Raw genomic sequence first — 17117 nt, forward strand, 5'->3', positions numbered from 1 at the left:
AACGTCGTGGCCGCCAAAGGAAGCGATGATGACATTAGCTCGCGTGCGGCAGGCCACATGGATTATTGAACTATGAGTCCATATAAAGGATAACGACAGCAGTGGATAAATCATGGCTGATTATAATCATAATTATGCTATACATTACATACAGCACTGTTATAAACACTGCACGTACACTTTCACATTCACTATTAAAAATTTAGCCCACTGATTTATTTAGTTGCTGGATTTGATGATGGATGTGGCCTGCCCTGTATAATCTTAATAAGTAGCCACGTTTTTTCTGCCGTAATTATGTTGCTGCCACTCACTCCCAGATGATATTCCACTCGGAGCAAACCTCTTTGATGAACCTCCTTGAAAACTGGAATATGCCTCTCCCACTCCGATAAACCCAACGCGGCTGCATCAATAACTCCAAACAGGTCACACCTGTGCACAAAATGACAAATAAAACCTCGCGTCCAATGAACGTTGACATCTCATTGAATCCTCGACGTTGGTGCTGTGACCAAACCTGCTATGATGACAATCAACAAATAATGTTATCCTGGAGCAAGTTTTAGACTGAATTAGCGACTGTGCTGATCACCACTCGGTTGTAGAATGCCACCGATATGGGACTGGCATCTGATGCAGTTCGGTCTGATAACGCCTTCAAAATCAGTGACTGTGCACTTCAGTGTGAAAAAGGCACGTTACAGACGAGCACCCCCCCCCCCCCAATCCCTTTGGACTTAAGCCGTGGCAAGTTCCTCAAATAAATATGGAATATGTCCATCTGCTTTACATTTCAGGACATTTCCTTCAGAGTTCGTTTTTTTAGTGGGCTGCCAGATTCGCCACTAGAGCAATAAGAATTGCGTGCTTCCTTTTTTAAAGATGACAAATATTCAGAAAAATCTAATTCTTTAACTTATATCTCATTTAAATGTAAATATAATTAAATTTTTGTTTGGATGTATTTTGCCTGGTGTGTGATGTTTATCCTCTATTGCACTCTTTACAATGAAGTACAGTACAATGAATATGTGTAATCTGTTTTTTTGACGTGTTTCTTATTGTTTTCATTTTAAGTTTGGTTGGTTTGCTGTGTGGTGTTTTTATAATTCCATTCTGGTCTCGCTTGAAACAGAGGCTTCTGTTCCCCATAGCCTCTTCATCATTATCATCATCAGTCACGATCAATCATGGGCAACTCAACAACACTGCCTTCAAAAAAATACAACAGCACTGCCTTAGAAGCAGAATATATTTTTCATTTTCAGACAGAGGAAAAAATATAAAATGGGACCTTTTAACCAGTATGAAAATAAAAAAAATATATATATATAAGAAAAGGTTTACCCTTTCTGGCATTAAACCCGTTTTCTTGTTTCCTTTTAAGGTAGTGTTACTGCCGAATGTGTTGAGTTTTTTTTTGTTATTTGAGCTTATGCACCACAGCCAACGCAGCATCACCAAATATTGTCTTAATTATTGGCTTTATATAAATACACTGCGTGACTCTCCCAATCCACGCGGACCGGCCACACCCCAACCGAACAGAAACCCCGAGACACTGCGAGGCAGTGGCTGCTGTCCCATCCAATGTCTAAGCTGTCAACACAGTTACACACCTAATTTATTTGGGCCAATTCAAATGATGTATGCGGACGTCGTAGCCTTTATAGGAAATGTCATCGTGGCGCCACGCGCATTTCTAGCGTTTCAAACCCTCTTTCATTTTAAGTGCAGCAGGGACCTGTCCACCCGGCGCTCTGCAAAGAGGGCCATAGCCCCTGAGAGTCATGCCTCGTCCATCGAGAGGCTTGTGAAACACCTCAGGAGCGTTCACAACGAAAGTCGAATCTTCGCACAGTGGCACGACGACGACGATGATGATGATGATTCTCATGCATAGTTTGTTTCGGGAGAATCGATCCTCATTTGTACACGCGGAGCGATGAGTGGGGGAGGGGGTGGAGCCACGCGCGCGCGTTGCAGACAAAAAGGCGAATAGGTCAGGAGCTGCAGGGTAATAAAGAATGAAGGCATGATGCATTATGGGGATTTTAGTCACCCGTCAATTTGTATGGCTCTTTGATAAGAATGACGGGAGTATGAATCACAGCTCTTGATGTTAAGTTACACTGTCCATTAAAATGTTTAAATCCTTATAAAAGTGTCATGTTGTATAATGGGATACATTCATTATTAGGTCCACTAAATAAAAATACCACATTAACGCCCTTCATAACGGTCTATATATGTTAAACAGTCAGGTCCTGTGAAAGGACATTGAGTGAACATTTTGTCCGGGTAATTTAACCGTCAGATCCTGCAGTTAAAGGAATATCTATTAAAACATTGCAATGATTCCACAATTTGTGGAATCTAGCTTAAACACAAGGATCAAGTCCACAAAATAGCTTTAATCCATTCGAAACGTATTCGAATTATGGTTAAAACTGAAACAAATCCAGTCGATGGTGATACAGCCGTGCCAATTTTGAACATGTTCGGTGCTCACCAGTACAGTTACCCCACACTGCTGGTGGAGTACCTCTCACATCTCACCAGCATCCGCGGGTGTGCGGAAGGGACTTTTTCCAGTCTCACCGATCGCAGGCTGCACCACCACTCGTCTCGTTGAAGAATCACACCCGAGAGTGCCGTGACTAGGTCGTCACGACGCGTGCGTTGGTGCCAGGAAATGTCAACCGTGCAGTCGCTGCAGCAAGACGACGCGAAAGCCATCGACGATGCGCCACGAGCAGAGACTGCCCCCGCCTCGTGCGTATGTGTGTGCGCGTGCGTGCGTGCGAACCAGGAGGGATCTCCATGTAGATGAACAACTCGCAGCACGAGCAGTAAAAAAAAAATAACGAGGAGTGCTTCGCTTTGGCCGTGCCGCGTGCTGACCCAAACGCTTCCTTCTGCCGCCGCCGCCGCCACGCGGGTGAATTATGGAACCAATCTTTTACATTAACGCCACTTGCTTAATATTACGGCTCTGTGTGTCGTTATTAATGAGCTGCACTTTATGGAGCGTTGGGAGATTCGGGCTGAGCACCAAATGGCCTTTTTACTGGTGTTTTATTTATGACGCTTGGATTGGGGATTGTGAAGATCACCGGTTTTTTTTTTTAGACGGATCGGAAAGGTTTAAGTCACCGAATGTGTTGAGGGCCAGAAATAGCATTGAGAGAGGCCTGGACATGTATTTACAAGTTTTCATTGAAATTCATTTGTAGCTGCTGTTGATGTTGCTGATGCTAAGTAACACCTGCTTTGTTATACACTGCCAGTCTTCAAACCACTAGTCAGCCAGAAATCACAATGACCAACAATCGGTGCTATTACCCTGAACGGTCTCAAGATTCCCTTTGTTTAAGCAGTTCCACCAATGGGTGGTTGGCATGTAGGAGGAAATCTCTACTGGACATCTGTTAAAAAAGAGCTTCATAGCTCATCAGATTCTTCCAGTCTAAATAAAGATTCTGATTCTGAAATGGGAATACCTGGAGAAAACCCACAAGGGCAAAAGAAAATAGTTTTTCAATAATCGAGGTTTGTCACGTAACAAAACATGCCAATTCGTTACTAGTACATCACACCGGTGCGTTGTTTACGTGACAAACATTACTAATTGGCTGTGTCGGGTGGTGGTGGGTTTAACGACACATTTATATTTACGCAATCTAACCCAAAAAAAAACTATATTATGGATAATATTGGTCGCAAAAGCCTGCCGCGTGTTAAAGTGACATTCGTTGTTATTGTCCACCACTGTCAGTGCAGCAGCAGCAGCATCACCAAACTCATGAAAAAGGCACCACCCAACACTGCCATCCCCTGGCAAGCCCTGGTGGTCATATATCCAAACGATAACCAGGCTGACCGCTGCTTAGGTTTCGGATCTCTCTAGAGATAGGTGAATTGGTCGCATTTAAACACAAATGCTGAACTGTATTTGCATACTGTATCACATGTCGACGCGGTGGAGCGGATATGTCATCTCCCTCGCTTGGTATGCAGGAGGTCGTGGGTTCGATCCCGAACTTGACGATGACCGTTGTATATTTGAAGTTTGCGTGTTCTCTCCCCATGGACACGTGGATTCTTTCCCGGATCCTCCGGTTTTGCCCTCAACTTTTAGAAACATGCCTTTTAGATTGTTTGGCTACTGCTATAAAGTCCCACTTATCACATCATCCACTTCGATGAGCTATCATGCGTGGCTAGGTCGCCTCGACAAAAGAGCTAGGGGATCATTGGGTTTTACCTTGTAAATTAAAGTAAAGTTAGTTCAGAATCAGAATATTTATTCATGCTGGAGGAATCCGATGAGTTACAAAGCTCTTTTTCACAGATGTCCAGTAGGGGCAGGTTAACAACAAACAATACTAAAACACGAAAGGAATGCAAAGTATTGGAAAGGTAAAGATATCACTTTAAAAATATACAAATAGAACTAAACTGCATTTTGTTTTACCAGGCAAAGCCCACTGAGCTATTAGATTATTTTTCAGAAGCGACCTGACCACAAATGACAGCTCAACAAAGTGGCTCATGGTGTGGAAATGTATAGCAGGAAAATCATCCAAATAATCTCGACGCATGTTTATGTGCGATAGTCAAAAGCCACCAAAAAATACGACAGTCACGGTGTCTTTTATCTTTCAGACCGCGGTAAAATTTACCAACGACGCTCTGTTTCTGTAGCCTCTTTTAAACCTCCTCTGGGATTCTTCGCGTAAAGGAGTAGAGATTAATTGATCTCACGCAGCATACATTCAATAATGCTCTGTTCCCATGCAAGCATGTGCAGGCGTGGCTGTAAAAATCGACAGACAAGAATCAACCCCACAGGCAGAAAATCTGCTGACATGGTCAGGAGAGATTCATCACTGGAGGGTGGCATGGGGAGTGCTCTTCACAAGCAATTCACACGCTACCCACATTGTCTCCCTCGACTGGTATAGCTACGTACGATGCTAAATATGCTCAACGTATATTACATACAGCACATACATTCCCCACACATCGTCAAGTTCCAAACTCAACCCTTACTGCCCCACACCTCACCAAGTACCACACACAGCTCCCAACACCTCACCAAGTACCACACTCAGCTCCCAACACCTCACCAAGTACCACACTCAGCTCCCACACCTCACCAAGTACCACACTCAGCTCCCACACCTCATCAAGTACCACACTCAGATCCCAACATCTCACCAAGTACCACACTCAGCTCTCAACACCTCACCAAGTACCACACTCAGCTCCCACACCTCACCAAGTACCACACTCAGATCCCAACACCTCACCAAGTACCACACTCAGCTCTCAACACCTCACCAAGTACCACACTCAGCTCCCACACCTCACCAAGTACCACACTCAGATCCCAGCACCTCACCAAGTACCACACTCAGCTCTCAACACCTCACCAAGTACCACACTCAGCTCCCAACATCTCACCAAGTACCACACTCAGCTCCCACACCTCACCAAGTACCACACTCAGCTCCCAACATCTCACCAAGTACCACACTCAGCTCCCTCACCAAGTACCACACTCAGATCCCAACACCTCACCAAGTACCACACTCAGCTCTCAACACCTCACTAAGTACCACACTCAGCTCCCAACACCTCACCAAGTACCACACTCAGATCCCAACACCTCACCAAGTACCACACTCAGCTCCCAACACCTCACCAAGTACCACACTAAGCTCTCAACACCTCACCAAGTACCACACACAGCTCCCAACACCTCACCAAGTACCACACTCAGCTCCCAACACCTCACCAAGTACCACACTCAGCTCCCAACACCTCACCAAGTACCACACTCAGCTTACATGCTCCACACCTCTCCATGTTACCACATTCTTCTTGAGACTCCCCACAACACACCCCGTACCGAAGTCCACCCCCGGTCACCACATCCCACCATGTGGCGCACTCCCCGGGTCTATTCCGTTCCCATTCCGCAACGTATCCCAACATCTACCCCATAGCCTGAACTCACACTCTTCCAAGGTCACACACCCACTCAAATGCATGCCACACATAACAGTGTTGCCATGTGCTGTCGTGGTCAAACTGCTGCATGCAGGGCTCCCTATACACGATGTCACTAATGGATGTTGTTTTGAACATACTTCACTACACTGCACAGTGTGGGTCAGTTAAAGGGGCACCCGAAACCTGTTCGTACATCAGTCGCCGCAGACCTTTGCCATGAATGGGAATCAAACTCAGATCGCCGATATCACAGTCCGTTGCACTCACGGCTGCGTAGCCAACCGCGCTAATCGGAGGTTCGGGGGTTATTGCTACGCACACGCGCCGTTTCGACTGTATAGATCGTGTCGCCGAGACGGCTACAGCACGTAACGTTTCCCCATCGCACGACCAAGTGCCCTGCACCTCTTAACGAAGCACGGAGACAGCAGCAGCAGCAGGAGCCGTGTGCCTATCGGGCCCTGAAGAGATCGCAGGAGTAACGAACTGCTGCGTGTGGAGAGGAAGCAGTGGATTAGAAGTCGCAGTCGACACGGCTGAACGCACCTACAAATGATATGTCACCGCAAGGAACAGTTCTTTAATATTTAAACAAAAATAAAGAATATTCATCTTGTTTGCTGAATCAGCCATGGGAGTTGTGAGGCATCGAGCATGCCGAGGGCAATAAGTGGGCATGGCCCACAAACAGTGGCTGACGGGGACAAAAAACATCGGCCCCGGCATTTGTAAATAAACCGGCCTAAATTCGCGTTATGGGCAGTTTTTGTTTAATGGATTGTGCGACAAACCGTGAACAAGTAGCTAGATTTGCGCATGTGACGATGTATCACTGCATCATTTTGCCATCAGATCTCATTTGCCCACTTCATCTGGGTCCAAACAAAAAAATGGGCCGGTGGGGAAGAATCTTTGGGTCTGCCGAATATGGGACGTAATGCCAACTGAGAGAGTAAATAAGTAATGAAGCGTACACATTAGAGGTAGTAAAATATTTTAATTAAAAATATTTTCATTTTTTACTCTGATCACATTTGCAATTTCCTCCACACAGACCGGCCCACCGGCCCTTAGGATGGACCGGCCCAGCGGGCATTTGCCCGGACTGCCCCGATGGCCAGTCAGGGCCTGCTCACATCACCCAGAGCAAGCCACCCGCTGGCAGTGTGCAACACCGGGCCCTCCCCCTCAGGGCCTTCCTAAGCATTGGGCCTGAGGCAACTAGAATAAGGACATCCAGTGGACATGTCTGAAATAAAGTGGTTTACCCAGCCTCCGTGTGATTTTAGAATGGCTCCGGGTCACAGCGGATGAGCATTGATGCTGAGGCTGCGTGTGCATAAATTAAACAATATATTTTGGGCTGTATTAGGCAGGATTTCGAATTCTATCTCAACTCATGACCTAAAATGTGTTTGTAGATTTCACAACGATGCCAAGTCGCCAAAATTGTGACAGATAACCAATGGGAATTGTTATTAAGAATACACATTTTAAAAGTCCTTCGTTTAACTTCAAGGCAAAATTGATGTCACTTACCTCAGATCATTCAGTGAGAGATGAAAACAAAAAAATACGAAAAATAATTCTACACGTACAAATAATAATCTTTCATTAGAATACAAAATATGAACATTAAATAAGTCTATTTAAGACTTCATATGCGCTTAAAGTGAATGATGCTTGGCACCTCCTCCGGGTGCAATCCCACACTGTCCTCTTAATGTGGGCACTGGAGTGGCGAGATAACGCCTGCTGTATATATGGAGTTTGCATGTTCTCCCTCTGAAACATGCATTTAGGGTACTTGGCCATTATACATTTCCATATGATAAGCAACTTCATTAGGCTATCATATGTGGCCAGGTCGCTTCTGGAAAAAAAGCTACATAGCTCAGTGGGCCTTACCTGGTAATTTTTTTTTAGCAAATAATAACATTCAATGTCCGTAGCCGCCATGAAGCAAGCATGGCGCAATGATGTCTGTGGTGACAAATGCCCCTCTCTCATGAGCTCCGCGCGAAGCCTCTGCACCTCTTGCTGGTACCGCGTGTGGAGGTCGGCGTCTGCTTGTTTTGGTCACGTCAACTTGCCGCTGCGTCACCTCGCAGTGATGGGAATTGCGGCCCAGTGGGGGGAGGTGGCAACGACCTGCTATCCAGCAAGGGCCGCTTGATCCCGTACGGAGCGAAAGAAGCTCAACATACATACGCGCACATCGCGTGGAGATTTGCGAAACTCCAAAAATCCGCTGGGCTTTGAGGTGACCAGGCGATGCCAGTATGGGAAGTGGGTTCTCGAACCCACGTGGGCAGAACTTGGAGTGTTACCCTCATCGTATATGGTGGCTGGTTTTCTCTCTGCTTTCTGACCGCACGTACTCGTTACTAGGGAGATGGATACACATTTCAATGCAGGAGCCTCTTGAAAAAAATCCCTGAGCCTTGGTGGGGCTGTTTCGGCAAAAAATAAACGACAAATGTTATTTTAAATAAATATTTCCTTAAAATAATTCCCTTTTGTCTAATGTTTACAATTGTTTCTGGTGTCAACGGTGTGAAAACCACAACCAAAGACATTACCAGTTACATGTTGAGACCCCGGTGTATTCATTAGAATGTTCCCCGACACAGCGCTAACGACGCATCTGAGACGCGCATCAATCCTCAACCGCAAAGCTCAGTCCCCCGTGATCCCGAATGCATGGCGAAAGCCCTCCCACGCGGACATTAATAACTTAGCGCGCTTGAAATTATAGGGGGGGGGGGGGGAGGTGGTGGGGGCTGTCTGTGATGGGGGCTTCTGCTTGAGTCGATGTGACTAGCGGCCTCCACGCGTGGGCTCTTGCTGCACCGCGCCTTGGCACAACGCGGCACGACACTCACCCAAAAAGGCAAATTGGACTCGCGTCCTTATAAAAATAAAACCCGACTCGCTCTCGCCACGGCACACCCCTGACACCGCTGTGCCCATTCCTTAGCTTAACATCCTGGGGGGAAAAAGCAATTGCTCTCCGTCACGGGCTGGGAAACGCTCCTCCTAAAGCACGTTCATTGCGAGGCTAATTAGGCTTGTGGTAATGCGACTCGATTCCCTCTTAGTCTGAGACGGTCACATTTTCTGCCTCGCGTAAGCTCAATCGTAACAACGCTCTCTTGTCGGTGACTTGTGATGCTGCAGAGTGCTGGTACCAGCGGTGTCCCTAGGGTGAAGCTGCATCAACAGCAACAACAGTAGCAGCAGGAGTGGCAGTTTAAGCAGCATCAGCACTGCAAGCAGCTGGATGAATAGGTGGAGCAGTCGCATAAGTTAAAGGAGAAGCCATTGAAGCAGTAGCAGAATCAGTAACAGCTCCCTCCCATCACCACCTCCTCGGGTCTGACCCTGCTCATCCACACAGAGAGCAGCGGAGAAATGCCGAGCATATTCTGCGGGCCTGCTCCGTGTCCGACTCGCAACGTCCTCCTCTGCCCCGTGGCGTTTCATTACGAATCTCCAACAGAGGTAAGCGTAGTGACATTTGGGCCGAGTTCAAATCCCATTCAGGTGATGACTCAGGCCATCTGTTGTGGACAAAATAAGGGCCACGCTGTGGACCATCACAATGGTTACGGCGAGACGGCCGCTTGTCATAGTAACGTGGACATTCCACGACAGGAACAGGGGGCTTACCCTCGGAAACAGGCACCGCCTTAATTCCAATTGAGACAACTTTCGCTCGTTAAATCCGAGGGCCATTCCGTGTTTGTATCGTTGGCAAGAATGTGTACGCGTCACAATTAACGTCCCACAAAGCCAGAGGAGCTTCGCGTGTCAATGAATGCTTCGAGAACAATCGCCCAGCAGCAGCAGCTCAGCGGCGGTGAGGCAATGAGACTCACACACGCACACTATGTGCCTCTCGGCTTAAGCCACGGCACATGAGATGTCCCCATAGCAACCTCACAGGAGCCAGGCAATCCGACCGATGGCATGGAATGAGAACTGGTCCCCAGCTATGCCGGGGTAAATATGTCTCCCCGACGCAAGCTCTCGTTAGGAGACGGCTTCAGGGTGTTTTAAATCGAGTGCGGTAATATAATGTGACCTCGTGGCACGTTGTGACTAAGACAGAATCACATTACCGCGCCACTTGCAGCGTGATGCAGAGTTAAAAATAAACCGCGATGCGATTGAGCAATCACGTTCAGCCAGAAAGCAATCTAATAATAGGGGTTTTACATTTTTTTTGGCAACAAAACTGAAACCTTTTTACAAGGATTCATGTCTGCATTAACCACAATACCTGCAGTCAAAATGCCAAAAAAAACATACTATGATAATATATGCATTCCTAGATTTAAAGCTTTCGTGACTGCTAGGATCTATACTCTTTGGTTCTATTGGGTAAAGTCACCTACGTGACTACGTGACTTTACCCAATAGAACCAAAGAGTATGAATATATGCATTGTCCTTGAAACTGATTGGTCCACACCAAGGGACGGCTTTCTTTTGAGCCTCGACCCAATTGGTCCTCGATCAGATGACGCCAAAAGGTGTACACAGCTCAAAGACAATGCACTATCAAAGTAATAAGAAAGCAATCCCTTGAGTGAACACACATCACAGTACTCTGTCTCATTTTTGCACCGGATTTCTTCATTTATAAAATAGCACTTGCTGTGTCTGTGTGTGACACCGTATTTGTGTTGTCTTCTTGAACAATTCGAGTGAAAGAGACTTCCGGTCTCAATGAGAGCTCTTGCGTGTTTGTAAAGAAATCAACTCATTCGTAGAGCATATTTGACGCTTGCACCATTTTTGTTGCCGCACAATGTTACTACGAAGGCGCTATTTTTCACAGACGAGTACAGTATCGTCTGCCAGTAGGAGGTACAAAAACACAAACATCCCGATTCTGAAGTTGCCACGTCGTTTTAACGCAATTAACTGATTTGCGGGTTTCAATTGTCACTACTTTTCTTCTTCTAAATTTGGACCGCGACGCCATCACGAATGGCCCGGCCAAGTCGCGAATAACATCACAGGGAACAACAAGTCGCATGTCACATTCAGATAATTCATATCCCAGTAGCGGTGCACTCAATGGACCACACACACACACTCACTAGAAAACCAAAATGATCACTCATCCATCTCCGCCGTGGAAGACAAAGCGCGGGGGGAGGAGGAGAGGTGGGGGGGGGGGGGTCCGCTGTAAATTGTCACTTTGAGAAGCCACACGATGCTCATGCAGACGTCCAAATGGCTCGCGGCTGCAAAGGAACCAAAAGACCGTCGTCGCAAAGGAAAACAGTCGCCACGCACCGCAAACACCTCATAAATTCTTGCCCACGCTGGGGCGTTACAGTGCAATGGGCAACACACCACACAAACACCACCACCACCACGGTGACATGCACAAAACACGGAAGGGAAATCGTCGCGTGAATTCCGTAGCGCGTTCGGACGCGCGCGTCTCTCTATTTCTCTCTCTCCTCGGGGGTGTTAAATTGGCGACGGTAACGCTCTCGCCAAGGTGCCTAGCGAGCAATGCGAAAAGAATGCACATACCGTGTGAACCCGTACGGTGAACAGCCCGTATTCTTGTACGGGGGACTTGAGCTTTGAGGTCCATACGGCATACAGCTGTTTGAATACGGGCACAATTTTTGTTTAGGTTTTTTTTAGTGTCTATTTGTTTGTGTTTCTCCCGTGTGATGGGACTTTGTAGGATTAACGTAGAGGTTTATAAGGGCACGGGGTGACCAATAAGGTCTGAATTGGTCTGTAATAAGGTAGGGCATTGATAAGGGGTTTACAGGTTTGTGAATGCCTCGGCCGTCAGGGCCGGAATACCGACTAAGGAAAGGGGGTGGTGGATGGGTGTTCTTTTAGCGCTGGTTTTGGCAACCCCTTTGATCAATTTGTCCGGTTTTAACATCGGGTTAAGTCCTTAATAGACGGACGGACAGAGTCAATGCAGCAACAACAAAAAGAAAAAAAATCGCTTTCAACCTGAGTTGGAATTCCAGTGTTAAAAATGTCACGGGTGCGGTGACTGCGTTTCACAGTGGACACCCATAAACACGCAAGGGAACGAGACCGTCAATTTCGTGTGGACGTCTGTCTGTGCCAATTTCCGTAACGCTGCAGTGGCAACTCATAAGCAGTTCGCCGGTTCGGAAATTGTCGCTGCTATTTCTGCACACGGTACGGGACAAAGATCCCCCATAGCCTTAACAGACTGTAGGTGCAAGTGCTGTTAGCGAGCACCTATGGAGGCCGGCACGGTACACGAGGGGGTGGGTGGCCAGCACCACACCCGACCGACTTTATCTCCCTAGTGGCGATGTTTACACACCGCACCAGGTATTCATTTGAGGCTGAGTCGACCTAGGGGGAGGCCCGGGACCGGTTCAGATAATCGTCACTGGTGTTGGCCGTGAGCGGGAATCGAACCCGTGTCGCCGGTTTCATAGCGCAGCGTAGCGCTAACCGCTACACTATCGGGACACACACACACACAAAAAGAGCTGAGATTATTCTTTTGGTCTTTCGTTAAAGTCACGTAGATAGGTTCAAAGAAAATAACCAAAAAAACTACGACGTTTCGATCGCAACACAAGCGTTGACGAACGCGCTGACGAACGCTTGTGTTGCGATCGAAACGTCGTAGTTTTTTTGGTTATTTTCTTTGAACCTATCTACGTGACTTTACCGAAAGACCCAAAGAATATGAATTCCTGCAGTCACGAAAGCTTCAAGTCAAGATTTAGAGCTGAGATTCCCGACAGCTTCCGGCCCGAAACTTTTGTCCGCTCTTGACCTTTCATAACAAAATGTCAGAAACGCTGCCGGTCTCCTGGCCGGGCCGCAAGCGGCTGCGATGCCAGAGAGAGAGATAAGAGGGAGGGGAGGGAGTTGTCGGCTTCGCGTTGCAGGAGATGTAATTGCGTTTTCTGTTTGTGTTCACACGCACTCCGGGCCCGGTCTCTAATGTAATTGTGTGCCCAAGTGCAACGTGTAACGACATCACAGACGCACGCCTCGCCCGCTGAAGGGATCCGACACGGGGCTACACTCGTGGTGCTCGCCCCTCATTTTACATTCGATTGCGTCGATGAGGGTGGGTGGCGGTGAGGTTGAGCCTCCGGACAATGCAGCTCCGCTCTCCTCTCCCGTCGCCCCGTCCATCCATCCATGCCTGCCAGAGTGACCTCCCTCCCTCCGCCTGCCTCCAAGCCACGAAGAGTCAAATTGGAACGGCGCGCTCACTGTACCAATTTTAACCGATTCAGCAGAAAACACCACTTTTGCTTTCCATCAATCGCACATTAGACGGCAAGTCGATGAGTCTGCCTGCTTAAATGAGCGTGGAATGGCTCAGGCCCACTGGGAGAAATTTCACGTTCTTATGATGGGGAGCGACAGTTAAAACTCCATTGAGGAGTTAACTCAGCCCATCATTCACTTTGGGTGGATACAATTAGTACGTGTTTGCCATTGGTAATCTTACAGAGAGACTGGCACTTGCCACAGGAACATTTGAAAATCAACTACAGGAACAGGGTTGTCAATACAAATGTGTGCCACCTTAATGATAAGAGACACTCTTGACTTTTAAATTCAAGTTATATGTCATGGGACCTCCTTTGCCAGTGTCAAAATATAAGAATAGGTTTTCCCCTTTTTTCTGGCAACAAAACAGCTGTTAGGATGTTAAAACACCAAACTGAAACCTTTTACAAGGAATCATGTCTGCATTAACCACAGACACTTGTGGTGAGAATACAAACAAAAACATGCTCTGACAATGTATGCATTGTCTTTGAAACTGATTGGTCCACACCAGAGACAGCTTTCTTTCTGGTGTGGACCAATCAGTTTCAAAGACAATGCATACATTGTCAGAGCATGTTTTTTGTTTGTATTCTCACCACAAGTGTCTGTGGTTAATGCAGACATGATTCCTTGCAAAAGGTTTCAGTTTGGTGATTTAACATCCTAACACAGCTGTTTTGTTGCCAAAAAAGGGGAAAACCTATTCCTATATCAAGTTATAGGTGTTGTTTGGTATGTGCACGCGAGTGTGCGCACACCCACGCAATTTTGCCACCAGCGTGTGTGCCTAATGCAGACTTGATGCCTTGCAAAAGGTGTCTATTTGGTATTTGAACACCTTAACACCTCCTGTGTTATTTCCAGAAAGGGTTAAAGCCTATTCTTCTCATTTAACAATTCTGATACTGGCAAAAAGGTCCCAATTAACAAGGGTTCCATTCCCCCCCCCCCCCCCCCCCCTATGGCGTGGAGGCAATCATTGATCAATGATTATCCGACTGCTTCCAATATTATCCGGCGGTGCCGGGCCAATCCGGCGAAACTGCTCCAAAGGCTGTAACCAAGTCCGGCCATCGTCAAACACATCAAGTCGGTGTTGATACAAGATCATAGTCATTGCGTACATCAACCCCATGCAGGGTCTTCGAGATTCGAGTGGTAAGTGCGGTAGAGCAAATACAGTAACTTTTTTACAGTAGGATATTTTGAATTTTTGTCTATCGGTATATTTATTTACGCCAATTTGCACATAGTAAACACACTTAAAACACGAAACAAACATACACACAAACAACACTTTTAAAATAATATTGTGCAAAAGAAGACATTTTAAATAATGATGTCGTGATTATTAGACGTTTTTGATTCTTCGGCGCCCCCTTCCGCCGGACACCACCATGTACTGTAACTCGGTTTTTGCTCCTGGGTAGTAAGTGTTATTTTCTAATTGCTTATTAAGCCTCAAAAGTAAAGCAAATTGCTATTATTCCCCACAAACATTGCTTTTGTGACCAGGACTTTATGTGAACGAAAGACACAAATGCACACCACGTTTTCTCATTGAAAATAGATACATTTCAAAGTATCACTGTCCTGGTCACAAAAGCAAAGTTTGTGGGGAATAATAGCAATTTTTTTGTACTTTTGTGGCATAATAAGCAATTAGAAAATAACACTTACTACCCAGGAACAAAAATCGTGTTACATAGTGGAATCAATATCAGCAAGTTCAACGCAGCAGCGCCTACTAAACCCAATGCTGTGCTTTGCCATCCATCCCAGGCCTCTTTATCCACACTTGGGGAACACCCTTTTATGTGCCCTGCAGAGTGTTCATCGCACACGTGCGTAAAGGAGTTGGGTAAAAGCCTTGGAACTCGTTCTTCATTACTTTTCCACACGTGCAGCCCGCAGCACGTACTAACTTGCATGAATTACCGGTAAGGGGATTGCAGGCACGCTGAACTCCCTTTACCAGCTGCTTGTATACTTCTAGAACGTTCTTTGTCTCTCCGCCAATCGGATTTGAGTTTTTCACCGCCCTCCAGTCACATTTTGTAACAGATCGTCAATGGGAACTGAGCACCTTATTTAAACGTATTTAAAACTATTTAAACTCGCGAGTCGTTATTTATTAACTTAATAGGGTTCGCCTCTCGGCGTCTCTAACAGACAATTTGTTCAATCTTCCGAGCTATAATAATCTGGATTAAGTGGAGAACAAAAAAAACTAATTGAATATTTGTTGTTGTGCAGACACTTGAGAACACGGCCTAACGATGAGTGGCTGACACCTCTAATTGAAACCAGGATATCAGTGGTCCGGACCAGGGATTAACCCCAAGCCACCCTAAGCGCCACTCTCCTTGGGAGTCTTCAAAGGAGGACACGTCCACGCGTTGCGAGTGCCAGCCGAGCTGTTGCAGAAACTTTATTCTGTTGCAGATTGTCCCTCGCTTTACGGAGATTCGGTTAATGCGAATTCCCGATTATGCGGCTAACATATTTCTATTCTAGATTTGAAGCTTTCGTGACTGCAAGGATCCATACTCTTTGGTTCTATTCGGTAAAGTCACGTAGATAAAAAATAAAACAACAAAAATCACGACGTTTCGGCCACAACACAAGTGGCCTTCTTCAACACTTGAACACAGCTATTTTTGATATGTAAAACTCCTTTGTCAAGGCGCCCTGCTCCTCCCACCGAGCTTAAAAGACGCTGCGAATTTTAGCAGCGGTCATTGACGTGTTATGGGCGAACCGTCGTGATTTTTTTTTATTTTTTAACATATTTCTACCCTAAATTCGCAACATGCGGTTTTGATTCACTCAGATGTGCCTATGCGGTTGGACGTGGGATAACATTGTATACTACTCGGCAGGCAGCTGTCTCGTGCAGTGCATTTTGGGCTGCTACGCGATTTCGCTTTGTGTACTCTTTCTTTGGAACTGATCTATCGTACACAGCGAGGGAAACCTGTACTACTTATTATTTCAGTTTTTTTTATGGAGTTTTTCCACCCCCTTAATTACCGGTATAAATAATGCACTCTAACTTGAGAGCGACAATGCCAGCTTGAACTTCCTAATCGTCATAGGTTTCAATCTAATATTCATGGGTTTCAAATTTTCTCAATTTCTGAACATTCGTTTACAACAGTAAGACGAGTCTTCTCATTCGCAGTGGTGTGACCTGGCTGTTGGTGGCAGAGGTGGCTTCACAATTCTGAGCAACCACGCTACATTTAAAATGTGAAATCTAACCCAAAAACAGCCACTGCTTAACCCTGGGCAACCCAGTCTCTTTTCCGAGAGATAGCTTACAAACAAGCCCTCGACTGGCTAATGGACGACACATGAAAGCATACGTAATTATCTAAGAACATTCCCCCCTGAAGCTATTTATCACGCAGGATGGCGGCAAAGTAATACACCGCAACGGAAAACCCAAAGAAGCGGCGTCATCTGGGGCTCACCCCAGTTGACATCGCTCAGCCGCAGCTCACAACGCTTCGTCGTCTTCCCCCACACGTCACCCCACGCCTTGCAAGCGATGGCGCTCTTCACCGCGACCCTGCGGGGTTCGCGAGCATCTCGTCAAACGCGAGATGGGAACCGCTCGTGTGATCTGAGACTGTTTTGTTGTTATTCTTATTCTTGGTTCTTTCGGTAAAGTCACGTAGATGGGAAACAATAAAAGAATAAAAATATAAAACAATACAATTCTCACGACGTTTCGACTGCAACACAAGCAATCATCATAAGGTG

Source organism: Petromyzon marinus, chromosome 4 (genome assembly GCF_048934315.1).
Source record: "Petromyzon marinus isolate PM22_M1 ecotype Great Lakes invasive population chromosome 4, UKy_Petmar_22M1.pri1.0, whole genome shotgun sequence".
In the NCBI taxonomy this organism is placed as follows: Eukaryota; Metazoa; Chordata; class Hyperoartia; order Petromyzontiformes; family Petromyzontidae; genus Petromyzon; species Petromyzon marinus.